The sequence below is a fragment of the Plectropomus leopardus genome, chromosome 24 (genome assembly GCF_026936395.1).
Source record: "Plectropomus leopardus strain MGB_pleo_1.0 chromosome 24, ASM2693639v1, whole genome shotgun sequence".
Classification (NCBI taxonomy): domain Eukaryota; kingdom Metazoa; phylum Chordata; class Actinopteri; order Perciformes; family Serranidae; genus Plectropomus; species Plectropomus leopardus.
The window spans coordinates 11,927,216-11,946,065 of NC_142199.1; the positions used below are offsets into that span (position 1 = coordinate 11,927,216).

Consider the following 18,850-nt stretch of genomic DNA (forward strand, 5'->3'; position numbering starts at 1 on the left):
TCTTCATTTCCTGTTTTAACACTTGGAGGTGAGACATGGTCATAGGCAGGTCAAGCTGAAGAAGCTCCTCTTTGGTTATTTTGTATGCAGTTTGTTTTTATCACACATGATGAAAGCATTTCGTTTAGACGTGAGGAAAAGCCAAAGCGAGAAGGAGACTTGTGAATGAATGAAAGGATGAAAAGACACACATAATTTTAGTATTCGATTAGTAACATATATTTTTTTCACTATTCAATTTATATTTGAATCCTAAAATTCATTCTAACAGCCCTAAAATGATTTGTTGTAGAATTTATCTGGAATGAAAATAATGAGCATATTAATTGAAGTCTTAACTCCACCAGGAGTCCCGTTGGGATAAAAGCCCTTAATAAGCACACAAACAGCGCGTGATTGTTTTTTCCTGTGTAATACTTGAGGCACATCTTTGCAGTACAGGAGCTGTACGATGACAAAGGAGTCCCAAAGTAATACTAAGTAGTGTAATGTGCATACAGCTCATTATGGCACTGAGCCAAGAGAGCATTGGTCGACCACTGTGTTTACCTTTCCATGTCTTACAAGGATCCAATATCCAACGTCATCAAAATAAATACTCTTGCAGCAATGAGGATAGCTGGCTAGAGGGATATTCCAGTCTTTTCTATCAAGTAGAGACACAATGTATGAAATCAAACTGTCCCCAGTTTTCACTGGGACTATTTCTCCTTTACAAAGTAGTTCCAACGAAAAAAAATAAGAAGTTAAATGTTTGGGTTTTTGTTTTCTTTTTGTAATTTCTTTGAAACAACATGAAGTCTTCATAAATGTAATCACGATGTTTGTGTCCTTGTGAAATACATTTGAAGCAATGATCAATGTGGAAAAACTGCTCTTTGTTCACAGTTTGAAAATGAAAAGTTATTTGTTGTGATTGTTGTTTTGCCATTTTTTATCCTTATCTGTTTATTGCCGAAATTAAACCCTCCAAACCCTAAAGTTAACATCCGACCCTTTTGTGTTATAAATGTAAACTGTGTTTTCACAATGAGTAGACAAAATAAAAAGAAAATCTGCATCAATATATAGAAAAATTGGAAGAGATGTCCACATTAAAGTTTAAAACACAGACAGTGCTGTTGTGTGGAACCAATTATCGACAGTATTTCACCATGCTTGATCCTCAACTTGTTCGTGGGAGAAATACAGCAACAGGTGAAAGGCTTTGATACCGACTTCAAAGTGTGAAGCCTGAGTATTTCCTCTGGATCACATACTCTGTACATGCCATCTTTGCAGCCGCCCTTAAGACATTTACCCATCATCAACATCTGATGTCCCCTGTGATACGTGATGAGAGCCTACTACAAACTTCTGTCAGATAAAACAAGGCATGAGTGTGTATGAGGACATGAGAAGGGCCCCTGCTGTGAACTCATAGTAACAAGCTCCATATGTCTTCATGCTAAAGTACTGAGGCTTTAGTAGCTATGAAAAACGAAGAAACACTAAAGCAGTAATCTTGCAGATTACCACTATAATGTGGACTCCAGTAAAAAAATATTAACCTTTTGAGCTGTGTAAAACTCCAGTTATTAAAAATGTCTTTTCAGTTCAGCTCAATTTGACCTGCTAATAACAGCTACCTGTTCCCCGTGAAAACTGTATAAAAAAAAAGGTCAGGCCGAGAAAAATATCTGATCAATAATTCACTGTAAAGCAAAGTATCCCTGCTGGTAGCCTAAAAGGTAACTGAGTGAGGTGAAAAATAAGCAAAATTCTACATGAGAGCTTAAACTGAAAGGGGGGAAAAAAATGAGCGGGTGGGAACTCACATAGATCACTGTGGATGAAAGAGGATGAAACCATGAAGGGGAAAAAACAGATGCACAACACCTGGGATGAAATATGTCTTCCACACGCTTTTATCAAAAGCACCTCCAGGTATCTGACAGGTGGCACTATCTCAGTTGTTATTGAGAAATATTACTTCACATGTTTACGCGGGTGCTAACAAACAGTTTGTACACTACAGAAAATGTCCATCTTATATTGAGTAATAGTGCTCAAATATGTGAAATCATTCCGGATGACAGGTCTTTTTTGAAGCTGTATCAATACCCACAATCCATTATCATCCAGAACCAGGACCAAACAAATAAAATAGAGTCAATACAGTTGGAAGCCCAAACACTATAATAGATGGGCGACATTTCTGCAGCCTGAACAATAAATGCCAGTGCCTTCTTCAATGCACATGGTCCTTAAAAACAATCCATATGGCAGTTTTGTTTTCTGCCATCAGTTTTTAAGGGAGAACTTCATTCTGTGCAGTGATACGGTTGGAGGGTGTTATTTGGTAGAAAGAAAATACTATAGTTCCTCCATGAAAGTGCACACAAAAAGGTCTTTGGATTATCTTAAGTAAGCGAGTCACAAATTTCTGAAAAGAGAAATTGCTGTTGAGTTTTTCAAATGTGTTTTTTTTTTTTATTAATAATAATTTCAGGAACAGCAACAAAGTATGGGTTATAATGATATATGTCACCACAAATGTAAGTTTGCTTTTAAATATTCAGTAAAAACTAAATACAAATGATATGTCATTTCTTGACTTTATAAACAACAATAGTAACTCTGAGGTTCACATTCTGGATAAAATATAAATAGGACAACAAATAAAATCACGCATCTGAACAGATGTTTAATACAAAGAAGTTCTCTTGAATCTATAACTAATAAATATATTCATACGGTCAAAATATTGCTAATATCGTAACATGATTTTTTCTTTGCACCAAAAATTATACAGGTATTATCATTACAAACATGATATGGCACTCCCCTTCTGCTGGTTGGATATTTGACTGACCCAGCAGTGGACTTCTAATTTCAGTTTCACTCAAAACTGGCAGTGAGGACTGTAAATTCACCTCCCAGCCCTCCCATTTACTGCTGCGGGCTGACGCGAACCCGCGGCCTTACTATGAATGAAAGTGCACGCGTCCATGTGAGTATCGCTGTCTGCAGAAGTTCAAGTTGCAAGAGAGCTCGCCTGTTGCTTATAGCTATACTGTAAATGTTACGCATCTCAGGAATGAAGACCACAGTAACAGTTGTATGACCTGTATGAAACAGGTAAAAGCAGGAGCAATGAGGACGAGGTGCGATCTGTTTCCCTCCAAATTGCCTCTCTGGCTGTTTTACTTAACAAATTCAAATCATATACACAAACATTTCTAATCAATACATTACATTACATTGTGTGACATTTAGGTTCCTACTGAGGTAAGTAGAGTCCATTTCTCACAACATTCAGTTTCCACAAAACACACATTTTTCCCCGGTAACCAGTCCCTGTTATTGTAAACACATTTCAATTGGCATCCATTTCAACCAACATGAGTGAATAAATCACTCTTGCTCACAGTATACAGCTGGTATCAACAGTCTTGTTCATATTTAGTGCAAATCAAAATAGGGCGAATTGCTCCTTTATATGTGTCATCCCTGACATTAAGCTGCACCCTTTTCACAGACCTGTTAGGCATATTGATCAGAGAGTGCTGTGTCACATGTTAACCATTTCTTTTCTTCAGAATGAACACAATCAGCCAAACATTTAGTGTGCAGGAGCCCTCCACACATTACCTCTGCCACTGTAACATCGCGATAATCACACGCGTCGTATGACGTCATCGCTGAAAACTCCGGTAAGTCGGACTTTTCTCTCGCTCGTTAACTCATTAAAGAGTCGTCTCACACACACATTGAACTCTAAACAAACGGGCACAAAAGTTACGCTTAGCTTTCTTAATAAGATAGTTAGGGTTTGACAATTTACCAACCTGTATGAAGCAGGTAAAAGCAGGAGCAGGAGCAGTGAGGACCAAGGTGCCAAATTGCCTCTGAGGCAGCAGCGGGAGGGGTGCTCTCTCGTCGACCTCAGAGCAACAGGAGCAAACACAAACGTTCCGCCCCACTGCAACCATACTATATTCACATAATAAATGTTAGTTTAACTTCAGCAATATTACTGGATGTGGCTTCTGTTTGAAATTAATTTTCTTTGTTTAAAGCAAATATAAACATGCAAATTGACCCAAATAATTGGCACAAAATCACTCTCAAATCTCATGTAAATGTGGTCACATTCCTTTAGGTGTGCCACATAAAGCAGTAGGAATGACAAAAATAACAATAAAATCAAAGGTATTTGGTATTATATAGGAGTGGAGCTGCTGGGGAAAGAAGCAGAAGTTTCAGAATGCTCCTTATTAACTTAAGTGTGCCACGCTGAAAAGTAGTGCAAGAGCAACCATTATCATCCGTCTAACAGAGTGGTGCACGGACTGAAACCCAGCTTGGCATTCTTACAGACATTATGGCAGTTTGTAAGAAAATGAGCTCTGTGTGGCTCCTCCACTGTTCACAATTGACAGAACATTGTCATATAATCCTTCACTGAGCTTCAATACGCTCTTTTTCACATGCCTTTTACACATGACCTGGAGGCACATTACATGCATTTACATGAACAAAACCAGGATATTTTCAGCTTTCTTCCATAAGCAGGTTTCTTAGCATCATGAGTGAAGAAACTTTCCCTATCTTAGTTACATTTTTATTTTAGTGTGTATCTCGAGAATTTATCACTGTGACAGCAGTCGCGGTCCTTTGTAGTCCACAGAGAACATGCTAAATATGACTCTGTCCAAAATATTTAAAAGTCCTAAGTCTTACGAGAGCTAGCCACACGAGTTGCTATTTCCTTCGCCACTGTGTTGTGGTTATGCATAAATTGCAGACTGTTACCAAATAGAAATGTAGGAACGCTAACAGGAAACAGCTTTTGTGCGCATTTGGGGGTTTTGGGAGTTCAGCACAATGCAATCAAAGTCACCAAGTACATTTCTTCTTTTTATAGAATTTTTTTGATTGAATAAATTTCCCTGCCAGTGTTTGGTCACGAGCTGCAAAACTTGACTTTCTGTGTATGAAATACAATATGTACAGGGGTACTTTTTTGTGTTTTTTTTTTTTTTTTTTTTAAAAACTCTCAGCAACCCCAATGAAGGGCAGATTTACTTTTTATTCTCTCCTTCCAGATATCATTCAGACGATGTCTTTGTTAGAAGTGTACAAGGGCAAAGTGGAAATACGTGACCCTCTCTCTTCTTCTTCAATGGAGGGTTGAGCGCCAGCACTGCTGCCAGTGTCAGATGCCAGCATTGATAAAGCCAGAGGCAAGATGGCAACTGTCCACCCTGGAGCCTGCATTTTAAAACTGCTCCTGCCTGCAGCTTTCAGATGGGCACTAACTGCATAAAAGAACTCTGTCTCAGCAAGCCTTTTACAGATTTGTTCTGTTTTTTTTTTTCTCTTGATCTTCTAAAGGTTTAATAAACATAATTTCCAAAATAATACAACACTGTGTTGTGATGTGCTAGATAGATATGACATCTTTTTTGAAAAATTCTAAAAAAAAAAAAAAGTGGAAGCAGACTCATTTTTGGAAACCTCATTTTATTTCCACCTTATCAGTGGAGCTTCCAGGCAAGGAACACAGGACGAAAACTAACATTTACTACACATCAAATAAAGCCATTAGATGGCACACACCAAGCCAATCGCACATGAGCCACTAAGTAAACACCCTGCACACACCCTCTAGCCATGTTTCACGGTCTCCTCCAATCTCAAGATTGCAGATTCTTTATCTGTAAAAAAACACCTGGGATCTGTGCCTTTGACGAACTGCATCAGTTGCATCAAAGGATATCTCATAATTTTGCCACTGAACTGCTTGACATGTAATTCAGTGGCAAAGATAATTAAAAGAAATTGAGCTGGAAGAAAGCAACACCATGGTTTTCTGAAGCTTGAACACACCTGCAGAAAATTCGAGCTGGAATGATATTCAACCAGACTCAGCTTCCTGGCATGTAAGGCTGAAGTGTATGATAAAGGCGCACCCACGGTAGCCAAAAGTAATTATCAATCAGGTCACTGAACACGATTCAACCAGGCTGATTTTTTAAATTTTTTTTTTTTTATCAGACATAGCTCAGCCAATGCTTTTCTCGCAGCTCAAATTATTTTCCTTGAACATTATTTTAAAGTAAGTACTGACCTCAAAACTCACAACCCACACTCAAAGAACTTTTTCCCAGTTTGAGGGCTTACTGTAATAAAGTTAATGTGGAACTTTCCTCTGGCTCTGTGCCATCTGCTTTTGAAACAGCAGCAATTAAGCTGCGACTAAGAAGCACATCCCGAAGGTTTCAAAGATAGCCATTAATGATCTGCTTCCTATTGATTTATACAGAGCTATTGTCACTCATAAACCTGCAATCTTCCATATGCTATATAGTATTTATACAAAACAACATACCTCTAGGTCATACTGAGAGCTGCACTGGCATTCTTTCACAACAATCCAACCTTTTTAGTATTGCAAATTGAACTTTTGTGTTCAGTGTTCAAGGCTTAAATCGGCTTCATTGCTACACTCATAATATTCAACTGCTCATTAAACCAGAAGAGGACTACCAGGGAAAACTAATTCAATATCATTTAACCTTTGGACCCCCACTATGCGTGACTAAGTCTCTTCACAGAGTAAAGTTAGAGTGGTTAGCACTAATTTAGTGTCATAATTTCAGCCTCATGAGTGTGACTAAGCAGTTTTGTTAGGCTGGTGTGTGTCTCCTATGTTTGGGTCTAGACCTTGATTCATCTGGCATCATGACCGATGACCAATGACCAATGAGCACCAATGGGAGACTAACAAGTATCCAATCAGCTGCATGGGCAGAACTAATAACGTTGTTAAACTGTTGTCGAGCGTTGTGCCAAAACCAATGACAGATAACAACCATTGGCCATATGGCAGGTGCTGTCGACAAGATAGATGCTGCTATCAAGGCCATCATCATAGCTGGTTTTACCTCGCTCCACAATTAAATCTCTGCAAAACAAGTAACAAAACAAGCCACTCATGACTTAAAAAAACCTTTTAACTCATCAGTTAGTCAAATCAGCAAGTGGCTTTGCATAAAAGCTGTGGTATCACAAACTACATTTCTAGAAGTGGAGATGAAGGACACAGTTTCTTTCACTGTACTCTGTACATGCAGTCATCTTCCTGGTCTCATTTGAAGGCATTTTCTGCAGCAATGCTGCTGTTAAATAAGCGCACGCTTTCCTTGTACTGAGATGGCTGTCATGTGTCGTCATATCGTCGGTTCCCTTGTTACCAAAGATATAATGTCAGCAAAATCAGCCAATGAAGACTACAATATGTCAAAGGAGATGGCACATTTTCTCCTCTACACAGTTTTTTTTCCTTCAGCTCTCTTTATCTTGTCCTCCCACACTCTCCACCCTGTTCATTCACTGTACAGAAAACATCAGTCTTTTTTCTCCTCCTCTCACTTAAATTTTTTCTGTCATATAGGTCTGTAGCTGCAGGGAATGTACACTATAGTGTCTCTACGTGTGTGCACGCACGTGTGTGTGTGTGTGTGTGTGTGTGTGTGTGTGTGTGTGTGGGTGTGTGTGTGTGTGTGTGTGTGGGTGGATGTAGGTAGGTACAGTACTGCTTCCTCTTTGAACTCTTCTCAACGATGGCTGACCAAACCTGTGATCTATAATTTATCTGCCAGGAGACCTGTGTGCACAAAAGTGTGAAGAGAGTGCAAAGGTGTGTGTGTGTGTGTGTGTGTGTGTGTGTGTGTGTGCGTGTGCGTGTGTGCATGTGCGTGTGTACGTGTGTGCATGAGGGAGAGTGAGTGTGGAGGAGAGGAACCTTGTGAATAATGAGCGGAAACTAGACTGAGCAGACTCATTCTTAAGTGACAAGTAGGTAAAGAAACTCTTATACAGAGTAATATGACATTTGTGTTACTACACATTACAGCCAAAAACAAGAAAAAAAAGAAGAAGAAACACTGCTTATCCATTGCATGTGGAGGTGGGGATGGTGTGTGTGTGTGTATTCCTTTAGTATTAAAGCAGGACATTACAAGAAAAAAATAATTAATCTGAGTTACAAGGGAAAAAAAAAATAATTAATCTGAGTTTAAAATTGGAAATTTAGGACAGAGGAAAGTCATAATTAATTGGCAAGGCCGGTCAAGCAAAAGAGGCTTTTGCATTACATTATGTGAAGTGCAATTTCAATTGTTCTAAAAGCCTGACCCACACTTTAGATGAGTATATTTTGACCTCTGCTGTGCCAATTTTGATTTATATATTTATGTCTCAAGTCCCTAAAATTCACAGAATTACAATATTAAATTGCTGCAGTTCCCTTTAATACTGCCAGAAAAATACAAGCAATAATTAAGAAACATTACTTTTAGAGCACAGACACATGATCCCAGAGAATATTCTGCTAAAAAACATGATGGACAAGCAAGCTGTAGATTTTAGACCCAAATGCTTGTATTTGATTGTATTTGCACCACTTGATAATAATGTGATGACTTGAAAATAAAGCAGTCCATTCAGGATTTCACGGGCTGTTTTTGAGATTTTTGCTGCCTGACATGCCTGATTTTGCGGCAGCTTTTCTAAAAAAAAAAAAAAAAAAAAATTGCAATTCAAGTTGATATATTTTTAGGGTGTTTTTTCTCATAAGCGGTTTTGAAGTTACAGTTACATAGGATCATATCATATATGATGCATTTCATTCAATAATCAACACTCACCGAAATGACTCGAATCAGTCAATGACGCCATTGATAAACATTTGAGGAAATTGGCCTTGTTCTGCTGACAGTGCTCCCTGTCACTGTGTGTCACTGTCTTAGCCGTCGCAGTAGTCTCATGATAAACAGAGAGAGCGAGAAAGCAGGGGGCCGAGCGGATAAATTGCTCCGCTCGCAAATGCACATTAAAACGAGTCAAAGATGATCGGACAAATTGCAAGGCTGTGTAGAATTCAAAGGGATTGCCAGATTTTGCGTGAATTGTTGCAATTGCAACATTGCAAAATCTCGGAGGGACTGATCAAGGAAGGTAGTTTTTGACAACATTGCTTGAAACCTTCCACCAAAATATGTCTTATGACAAAGTCATTTCTGTTTTCAAATTGAATAAGTTGAATAAGTAATTTCTCAAAAATGATTTAAGTTAACTCTAACTCATCCTTCATGCACGATATGCCATGTAATCAAGGGGAAAACAACATAAAGCCAGCTCTGATCATGTGGTGAAACTTAAAAGCTGTGCTGGACAAGATTACATGATGAAACGTTATCATCCAGCATCACAAAGCGTGGGTTCCTTGAGGCCTGTGGATTCTCTTTTTTTCCTAAATGAAGTTCTGGTTGCAGAGATAATCTGATCTCTACCCACAGGAGGTGGTGAATTGAAACTTTGTCAAATCTAAACTCTGTTAACTGAGAGTAAGCTGCTGAGTCCAGCTACAGCATGTCTTTTGCCCTTTTTTCCTTGTACTTTGATTTAGGCCCACAAGTCTATAGCTCATTGTCATGTAACTTTATTTCCAGGTATTAAAAGTTACATCTTTTGTGCGGTTTTACTACTCTGCTGCTTGGAGATGCCAAAATATGAAATTGCCTTGCATGCACGCCTTTAAGTATTCAGCAGGGCAATGAAAGGTGTGACAAATTAAACAGATTAGTTGTAACTACAACGTATATTGTTTAATGCAATTTGTCCTGCATAAATTTTGTGTAGATGTGTTTGAGTGTCTTTTGTCTATTTTCTCTTATCTCCGACTCGCAGACTTAATTACCCGTGTGAGTCCATGTGGAGCACGCAACACAGAGAGGTGGTGCACCACTTGTGCTGGTAATTATTTTGTACTTCACCGAGCTTGTAGACAACCCACTGAAAATGTAAGCAGCATCCATGATGACAAAGCATCAGCAATGGGCTGCTCGGGGCTGATTACACAACTTAGCCTGTAAGATGGATTAGGTGGAGAGATGGAACATTAGCCATCTTGACATAAAGGTCAACTCTGTGCTTACAGTCGGATGAGTCACATTTTCTCTCAACTCATTGTATGTTTAACTTTAATCAAAGCAATTCCATCAGCTCAAATAAAAGTGTTTGGATAACGAATTATAGCAGCAGCAGAATTTTTCTCCTTTTCATTCAAGGCTGGTAAACATACAGTTATTGTGCATTAGAAAACAGCAGTGATAACTGTAAATAACAACTGGATTTTTCCCCATAGAGTTTATACTTGGTTTCAGAGAACAGAATTGCCATTTTCTGATGTTAACTATAATTGGTGATTTGTTGTCTTGTGTGTGTTGGCATCTTGTGTCTCTCCAGGGTTTTCTATGTACATCAATAATATTTCTCCAAAACAGCTAGGAGAAACTAGAAGCAGAGCTGTCTGCAGCCAGGCTCTGTGTTGCATTCAGATTTTATGATTGAACCATGACCAGGTCAGACACTTTCACTCATTGCACAAGTCATGAACAAACGTGTTGCAATTTGAGTCTTAAAAGGTTTAGTGTGTAGGATTTAGTAGCGTGTAGCAGGGAGGTTGCAGATTACAACCAACTTAAACTCCCCTCTACGGTGCCTGACGCAAAAATGTGACTGGACCTATCTAAAGCTAGTGTTTGGCTTGTCTGTTCTGGGCTAATGTGGAAACAACATGGCAGACTTCATGAAAGAGGATCTGCTCAGCATGTACCTAGAAACAAACAGCTCATTCTAAGGTAACAAAAACTTGGGTACTCTGCAGGTGGGCTAGACTGTACTATAAGTGGGTGGAGGACTGACTATTATGTTTCTCATAATGCTGGTAAAATATATTGGAAAAAAAAAGAACCCCAAATTTATTCTCGTTGTGAAACAAGCTTTGTCTTCTTGGTGTCTCACCTCTCTGAGTTTAAGTTTTTCAGTGAAATGTTTGCATGTTTTGAGGCTTCCTCATGAATGGGTGCTGCTACTAACTGATCGCTGCCTTTATATAAAGTCCTGACGTCACCTGCGTGTTTGTATTGTCTTGGTGCTGCAGGAAATAAGTAAATAAGACAATACAGACAGAGAACAAGGTCACTGCATTGCCAAACACTTCTAGTGAGTCGTAACTGATGATTGAGAGGGCTTGGCCTACTTGTTTATAAGTATAAACTTTTTTTTTTACCCAGAAAAATCCTGCATGGTATACCTTTCACCGCTTAAGAAAACTCAAAGGTGTTCTCTAGTACAAGTGCTGCTCTGTAGAACACCGTAAAGCAAATTAAATTTTCTTTCTAAATTTTAATACAGGCAAAGTTTCACTAACTCTGTATTATTCTACAGCAGTATTATGCTTTCCAGAAATATTCATTTCCAGCAATGTTGCCTAGCTTTAAGTGTCTAACACGGCTTGTGTTCACTCATTATGTACACCGCTGTCTGTGTCCAAGCTTATTCGACATTACTTTTATTGAATTCAACAAAATGTTGCAATCTTATGCTCCAAGTGAAGTATTTCAGCCCACTGTCTTTCTCTTGTTCAGTCTCTTGCCAGTCCCTGCTCTCCGTTAGGAGACGCTTTACTTAGGCAAAGGTCTCAGAACTGGCTGGTCATGCTGAGCTCTGCATGCCGGCCAGGTGTCATCGCTTTACAGAAGCGTTCAGAGACAAGACCCCTCACAGTCACCAGCTGCTGTCCTCTAATCTCCATCCTCTCATCTCCCCCCCTCTCTTCCTTTATTCCTACTCTCCTTTAGTCTTGTGTCTTCCTCATGCTCTTTTCCTGGCTCCTAATTCCTACCCCTTATTTTTGCCTCCCACTGTTTTCATTTATTTCCTGCTCTCCCCACTGCTGTTGAGGATTGTTAACTCACTTGGCAAAATGTTGCAGGAAATTAAAATGTTCTTTTGATGGGTTTGGAAATGCACTAACGCTGACAGCTTTTGCCAGCACATCGGTTATTTCTTCAGCGTAGTGGTCTTAAGGTCAGGGAAAACACCTTTTCAAACACCTTTTGGACAAGTAAAGATCTGCAAAAACTTCATAAGCCTATTTCCAACAATCTAAAATCTTCCTTTGAACAACTATTAATTACAAGCTGTCACTGGCCATGTCCACAGGGTGGGGAAATTATTAGGTAATGAGGTATTGTCAAAAGCAGCAACAGCGGAGGATGCTGGATAAAATTGTGCTCCCGACAACTGATTATAGAGAAAGTAGGGCATTTTTTCTTAAAACAAAAGTTGAATAAACTGTTGCACCACGTGCTGATTAAACCTCTGATATTGCTGATATATCAATATTTTCTTACAGTGAAGCCCATTACCAAATAATAAAGAAAGAAAAAACTGAAGCTACTGGTGTTTGTGCTCATAATTTTTGGAGCTAATTTTCGGCTTTAAGGATTTGTTACCTGCAGAATCTTCCCCTCATCTCCCACAGAATGAAGGCTGCTAATTTAGTCCAAAGATCTGTCTGATCACTCAGAGCATCCGTCTGTGGGTGTGCAGTAATTACAAGATGTGCACATCACTGTGGAGAGGGATAATCAAGGACATGCAAACGCGGTACAACCACTTAGATTAGCTGAAAAACGCTTTAGAACAACAGCTGTCATTATTCTAACACCGTACCTGGCAACCTTGAGGAGTCTAGAGATAAGGAGATGTTCAAAACCAAAGGCGTGTATGTGTGTGTTGTTACTTATAAAATGTGAAAATTCAGAGGCTTTATTTCCTGCATTATGGTCTACGTCATGTTGCACTCCCACTGAACGATAATCAAAGATAATGAACTGAAATGGGCATTTATGTGATGCTGCAAGGACCTTTAATAAGTATTCAATAATAATGTCAGAACGCAAAGTTAAATCTGCAGTCAACTCAGAAAATATCATCAGATTTTTGTGGTATTTGCACAGTCTAGCTGTGCAAATACTCGATCAATACATCTAGCATCAACTCTTCTCATTCTATCATCTCTTCCTCTGGCTTTGTGATTCTGGAATTATGCCTGGTGGTATATCAACACCAGTTTGCAGTCATCAAACTGTAACCCTCACCAATGATTTACTCTCGTGGCTTGTTAAATAGCAGGACTCTAATCAATGTTACCAGCTGGTGTCAGACTGATGCACCACGCGGGAAGAGCTCGAATAAAGAGGTGGACTAAAATGACAAGCAACTTTCTCAACATTAAGTGCCTCTGTCCACATTGTGTGTTCTCATTGCAAGTGTCTTATTTTTAATTATCCCCTATGAGGAAAGGGTACATGCAAGCACCTAGAGAGAGAGCGCCCACCCTTTTTTTCAGGGCGCTCTGGCTTTTTCATATTTTTTCTAGTTGAAATTCTCTGAAGTGTTGTCACTGTCAATCCTAAAGTTATAGTCTATCCTGACTGCGTGTAGCTGGTGAGAGTTGTGCTTTTATCACCTGATGCGCTGAACGCTGTTTAGTCAAACCTCCAGTAATGTAGCTTTACGTTAGCGACCTACAGTATATTTGTCCCTCCTCCACTGTGCTGGCGTTTTTAATGCCGCATAAATACACGGCACTTCCATTGCAACAAATGAACAAAATACACTAGTCCCAAGGACAAAACACATTAGTGGACACAGCCCTTGAGTCAAATTCATTTGTGTAGTTTAGTTTCATGTTTAATCATAACACAATAACTTGCAGACCCAAAGTAGTGTTGCTAGCCAACTCAACTCTCTAAGAAGACAAAACTAAATTAAACACCACGTAAAAAACAACTCATAAGGAAACTATTTTAAATTTGTGAATGTGAGTTTGCCAACAGTTTGTATTTGCCAAAAAAATGAAATGAGTTACATATGAGAAACATTGTGTATCATACATTGACATAAAGTTATTTCTCAAGCAACACTTATCTTCTTCACACTTATCTTTGGGATAAATAATAAATGATCCCAAATCTCCCTTATTTTTTTTTCAGATTTGCCTCAGTATGCATATCATAGTAGAGTGCGTATATGCTGCATACTATTACATCTTGAATATTGTGGACTACTGCTACAACTTTTGGCTCAGTCTGCCTATCCGTGGGAGCTCTTGCTCATCACTTCCTCACATTTTATGTCGGCCATGAAAATAATTGATTCCCTGAAGACAAGGAAGCAGTGAGCAGCAGTGACTGTCCACTTTAACATTGAAGTTGGGCAGCAACTTGATCAAGTGTCAAGTGACAGCAGGGCTGCTTTGAAGCTGAACCTCTGAGAGGGAGATACTCAGGGCTTTAAACTGGTTAGTCAAATGTAAAAGCTAATGATCATGCTAGTCCTGCTGGTTTAAATGCCAAGTGTAATGTAATGATGAAGAAAAGACGGCCATTCTAGTCCCTTTCCTCTCAGTCACCTAGACTCAGTGCTATCCATGTGAGGCTGAATTACTGCAGCGCAGGCCTCACATCTCAATGTGTGCTCTGCGTGGGTGGCTTCCTACACCGAGAAGATATGAAATTCGGCTTTGTCAAAATTGAAAATTATTATACATTTGATATGTCTGCCTTTGCCTTTTACGCATTCTGAACAATTGATGTGAAACACTCAGAAAGGTGTGTGGGCAGCACATGCCTTCCTCAACTGTTACAACAACTTGTTATGAAAATGTGGAAACACAATATACATGGCTCCCATTTTTGGTATTTACTGCAATAGATAAAGAGAAAGTGTTATGCTTTGACTAATTGTTTATTATAACTGAAAGTGCATATTAGCATTATTATTAGACACAGGCCATTCTTTAGTTTGCATTTCTGTTCAGTTAATAAGCAGCAATTACAGTACCTTATACAATACATTAATTTTACTCATCATTTATCATTGATACCCCACCCCAGTTTTCCTGTTTTAATTTCATTGTTCACACACTGTGCTATTTCTGTAGCTGAGCCCCCTTTGGTGTAGCTAACAGTCAATAGCAGTGGCTTCTATGAATATGAATTTCCCCTCTGCTCTGATCCTTTTATTGTGACTCCATCTTGGCAACTAAAAATATTCACCACATGATTAATGTGGAGATGTGGCACAATGGCTTTCATTACCACCTTGAAAAAACACCCTCTGTTTCACCACACTGACTGTGGCATAAAATTTATGATTTGATTATTTACCTATTCTACCAGGAGAAGCAGCATATTAAACCTTCTGACTTTGATCAGGCAGATGCAACAGACAAGTGCACTCTTGAATGGATTGGTGCTGGGGAAAAAAGACTATGAGCTCTCCATAAATAACATCTACAAATTCTCTTGACTGGGCAAGGACAGCCACACAATAAAATGTAAGTGAAAGGGGTTTGATCAGAGGTAGAGGGTGAAATGGTTTTCTGGCAGGGCCTTGCCATCTAAAGTGGGCAGCACATCCCGGGGTAAAGGAGATTATATTTGTTTTACTGAAACATCATTGTTCCCAGCAGACTCAAAAGACTCACTAGGCTGGGTTGTTATCTACTCTAAGAGGCACCATCTTATCAGCTCCATTTACTCTGACCATGTTTGCACAAATTTTCTATTAGTATTTGGTATGGACAATCCTCCAATAAAAAAATAGCAATGAGAGCCAGTCCGAGTTGGTAAAAATTAACATGTTTTGTACAGTTTTTGTCTCTGGCTTCCTCCCACAGTCCAAAGACATGCAGCTCAGGTTGATTGGTGACTCTAAATTGCCCTCAGGTGTGACTGTGAGCGTGTGTGGTTGTCTGTCCATATGTGTCGGCCCTGCGATGGTCTGGCGACCTGTCCAGGGTGTACCCCGCCTTCCGCCCGATGACAGCTGGGATTGGCTCCAGCCCCCCCGCGACCATCATCTTCTTTTCAAGTTTAACAAGGTATAATCCAAGGACTACACATAGTTATGGTAAATGTCCTGTGCATCATAGTAATGGCAACTAAAACCCAGGACACACTGCATGCACTCGCCAAACTAGTGTATCTTGCACACTTGTGGTATTCACACAGGCAGCGTTGTTGCTGCGACACTGCTACAGCATTGCCTGCTGCTTTAAATACTGTGTTTTCACAATTGTGAGCGCATATTCCATTCATTTATGAAGCTGCACAAGCTCCTGCATTTTCAACAACACAGGCTTCAAATATTGCACAATAAAATGCCTTGTGTCAACAACCGAGGGGATCAAATCAACAGAAACCTTGTCAGAAGGCTATTATTTTGAAATGGGAACAGAAAAGCTCCACAACACTCACGCAGGCAGTGTCGCGGCGTAAGAACCTCACATTTTAATGACAATGGATTTAGCCTTCTTTTTCTTACTTGAAAGAATAAAATAGCTGAGTGGTGAAGAGAATGCATTTAGCCTCTTGCTCTCGCCATGGACTGTTTAGCTGCATGGAATCAAAGCCCGCTCAAACATGATTGAGTGGACGATGCAGTGGCTGCACAGCTTCATAAGTAAGTGAAGTATGTGCTGTCAATTGTGAAAATACAGTAGTTATAACAGTAAGCAGCTCTGCAGCAGCGTCACAACATCAAATGCCGCCAATGTGATCACACCCTGCTCACACATGCAGTGTGGCCTGCGCATAACCTCCAAGGCAACATCCTCAAAATAACCTCTCCAGTATGAAGTTTATAGTAAGATGAGGGTCCATATCTTTTCATGCATCTGCAGCAAGTAGCAATCTCTGGGGCTGAAAAAAGGAGCCAATGCCAAGGTGCCAAAACCTGTAGTTCCTCTAATAAGCATTTGAGGCTGGCTCAAAGAGCGAGTCAGTCCTCATAGACCCCCATTTTTAAATGCCTAACTTTACAACAGAAATAACAGCACAACATTTAAATATATTAATCGATTAAAAAAATTTAAAAAAAAACAAACAAAACAGAATTGTTCTCTGTAGCTAAACTGAACATTCAAGACAACTGATTAAGGCTTACAGCCACTGATACTTTGAGTAACAGACTGTATGTGGATAGTGTCCTCAGGTTCTCAAGCAGATCCACCCTTTGCTCCTCAACAGCAACACCCTCACATCCAAATATGGTAACTTCAAGCCTCCAAAATCCAACATGGCAATGACCAGCTTGACCACTTGTGTTTGGATTTCGTTAGTGTCTACGTCAACATACACAAGACGCTCAAAGAGACCTGCAGAGTTATTATGTCCACGTGCTCTCTAGCTGACTGCTAGTTATGTTAGTGTGAAGCTGGAGATATCACTGTCAGCAGAATTCAACAGGTCTCCTTGCATAGGGCAAAACAATAGACGGTCATGCAACACTTTGTCCAACTAGTCATAAAATGGGCAGGTTATAGGGTAAAACCATGCTGTAGTGCTGCACACTAATACTTTCATAAACTGCATGCTCCGATGAAAATTTATGGTATGAAGGTAAGAAAAAACAGATGCTAAGCTGAGCTTACCACTTCCAATCCTAAATCTGTGTTACAGAGTTGAGAAACGCTTAAAATGTGTTACCAATTCCCTTTAAACTTAAAATGTCTAAAAACAACACCTTGAACTGCCATTACTATAAATTGTGCTATCTAAATAAATGCACATTTTTTCCTTTTAGCCTGGGACCTTGCTAATGTATAATACATAACGCACAATGATTTCATTATAGACCGCTACACTGGAAATGTGATGTTTACCATTGTAAAAGGCTGGATTTAAACTGCTAAGGAATGGCAACACATTTCAATAGAATCACTGTCTTATTATGACATTTAAAACATCCTAGCATGACTTTGACAAGACTCACAGGTGTGGGCTTCACACATCATCGGGCCATCAAAGAACACCATCTTCCCGTGTAGCAGTGACAGCATTATGTATGCATTACTAAAGCTCTGGGGAGCTCTGGGTATTGTAATAGAAGAGAAACTGTTGCAAGACAACACACTAGTATTTTGAGGGAATGTGATTATTTCGAGACAATTTTCCACTGTGGCCTGTTAGCTGCTCCATTTTATTCAGAGTTAGCAGCTTTAGTGCACATGTATTGTAGGATGACTGATGCCTTGCTATGCATTTAAAATGTTAGGACACCCTCAAACTGAGATAGACACAAAAGTGGAAACTAACACCAGCCTAAGCCTAAATGGAGACTAAAACACTTATTTTTGCTCAATCAGAAATGGATTTCTATAATTGTCATGTACCCTGTGAATTCCCTCATTTTGTAGCAGATCACTGTAACGCTTTTATTCTGCTTACTGTTCTCTTTCCGACCGTTATTAATCCATTTTAGAGAGAGAGGACATCATGACAGATGGGATACTTCTTGTGCTCATATCCTCCCACTTTGATTGCAGCGACCCATCCATACCGCCCAGGGGGCCATATGTGCTGTACTCCTCCTTGGAGGAGTGCAGGGAAGGGGCATGGAGACACGCCAGCTCACAGGAGCCTAGTTTCCGTTACAATGCCAAACATGCAAAGCACATGCCTCGTTCAAGACAATTACCCCACATTGTCCGTTTTTTCTGAAGTAAGCAGTTTCAAGTTTCGCATAACATTTTGTTGATAATACAAAATTGATCATGCCATTTTGTAGTGTATCCAAATAAATTACACTATGCATTATTTTCACATTTCGTTGCCAAAAAAGATGGTTTACTAACTGCATTATTGTTCCTAATAAATTAATAGCAGTTTACTGTATTACAGTCAGTGTTGGAAGGTGTTGAACAAAGTCCCATCTATGTACTTTATGTGACATACAAGCTTGAGACAGTTTTTCTTATAACAGATAATTATAGACCTACATGAATGCTCACAATAATATGCAAAAGTGCTGTAAAACAGAAGCGAAAAAAAAAAGAGCGTACTAGCTGCAACAAATAAAAGACTGAGATGTACATTTTTAACATACAGTGTTTCTGAGGCCAGTTAATTCAAAGTTTGCTGGATTTGCATGAGCTAACACAGCA

At 39.4% G+C, this 18,850-nt stretch overlaps 1 protein-coding gene across 2 annotated transcripts in view; it reads right to left on the reverse strand.

Annotated features, from left to right (window-relative positions):
- The window catches only part of LOC121963031 (interleukin-1 receptor accessory protein-like 1), a 335,394-nt gene that overhangs the window by 304,763 nt on the left and 11,781 nt on the right, over positions 1 to 18,850 (reverse strand). Inside the window, exon 1 of one of the 2 annotated variants that reach the window (XM_088074546.1) lies at positions 3,831 to 3,919. The exons of the other annotated variant lie outside the window; for it this stretch is intronic. The gene's annotated coding sequence lies outside the window, so the exon portion shown is untranslated. Of the gene's footprint in view, positions 1 to 3,830; positions 3,920 to 18,850 lie in introns of those variants that run through there. 2 annotated transcript variants of the gene reach the window in all.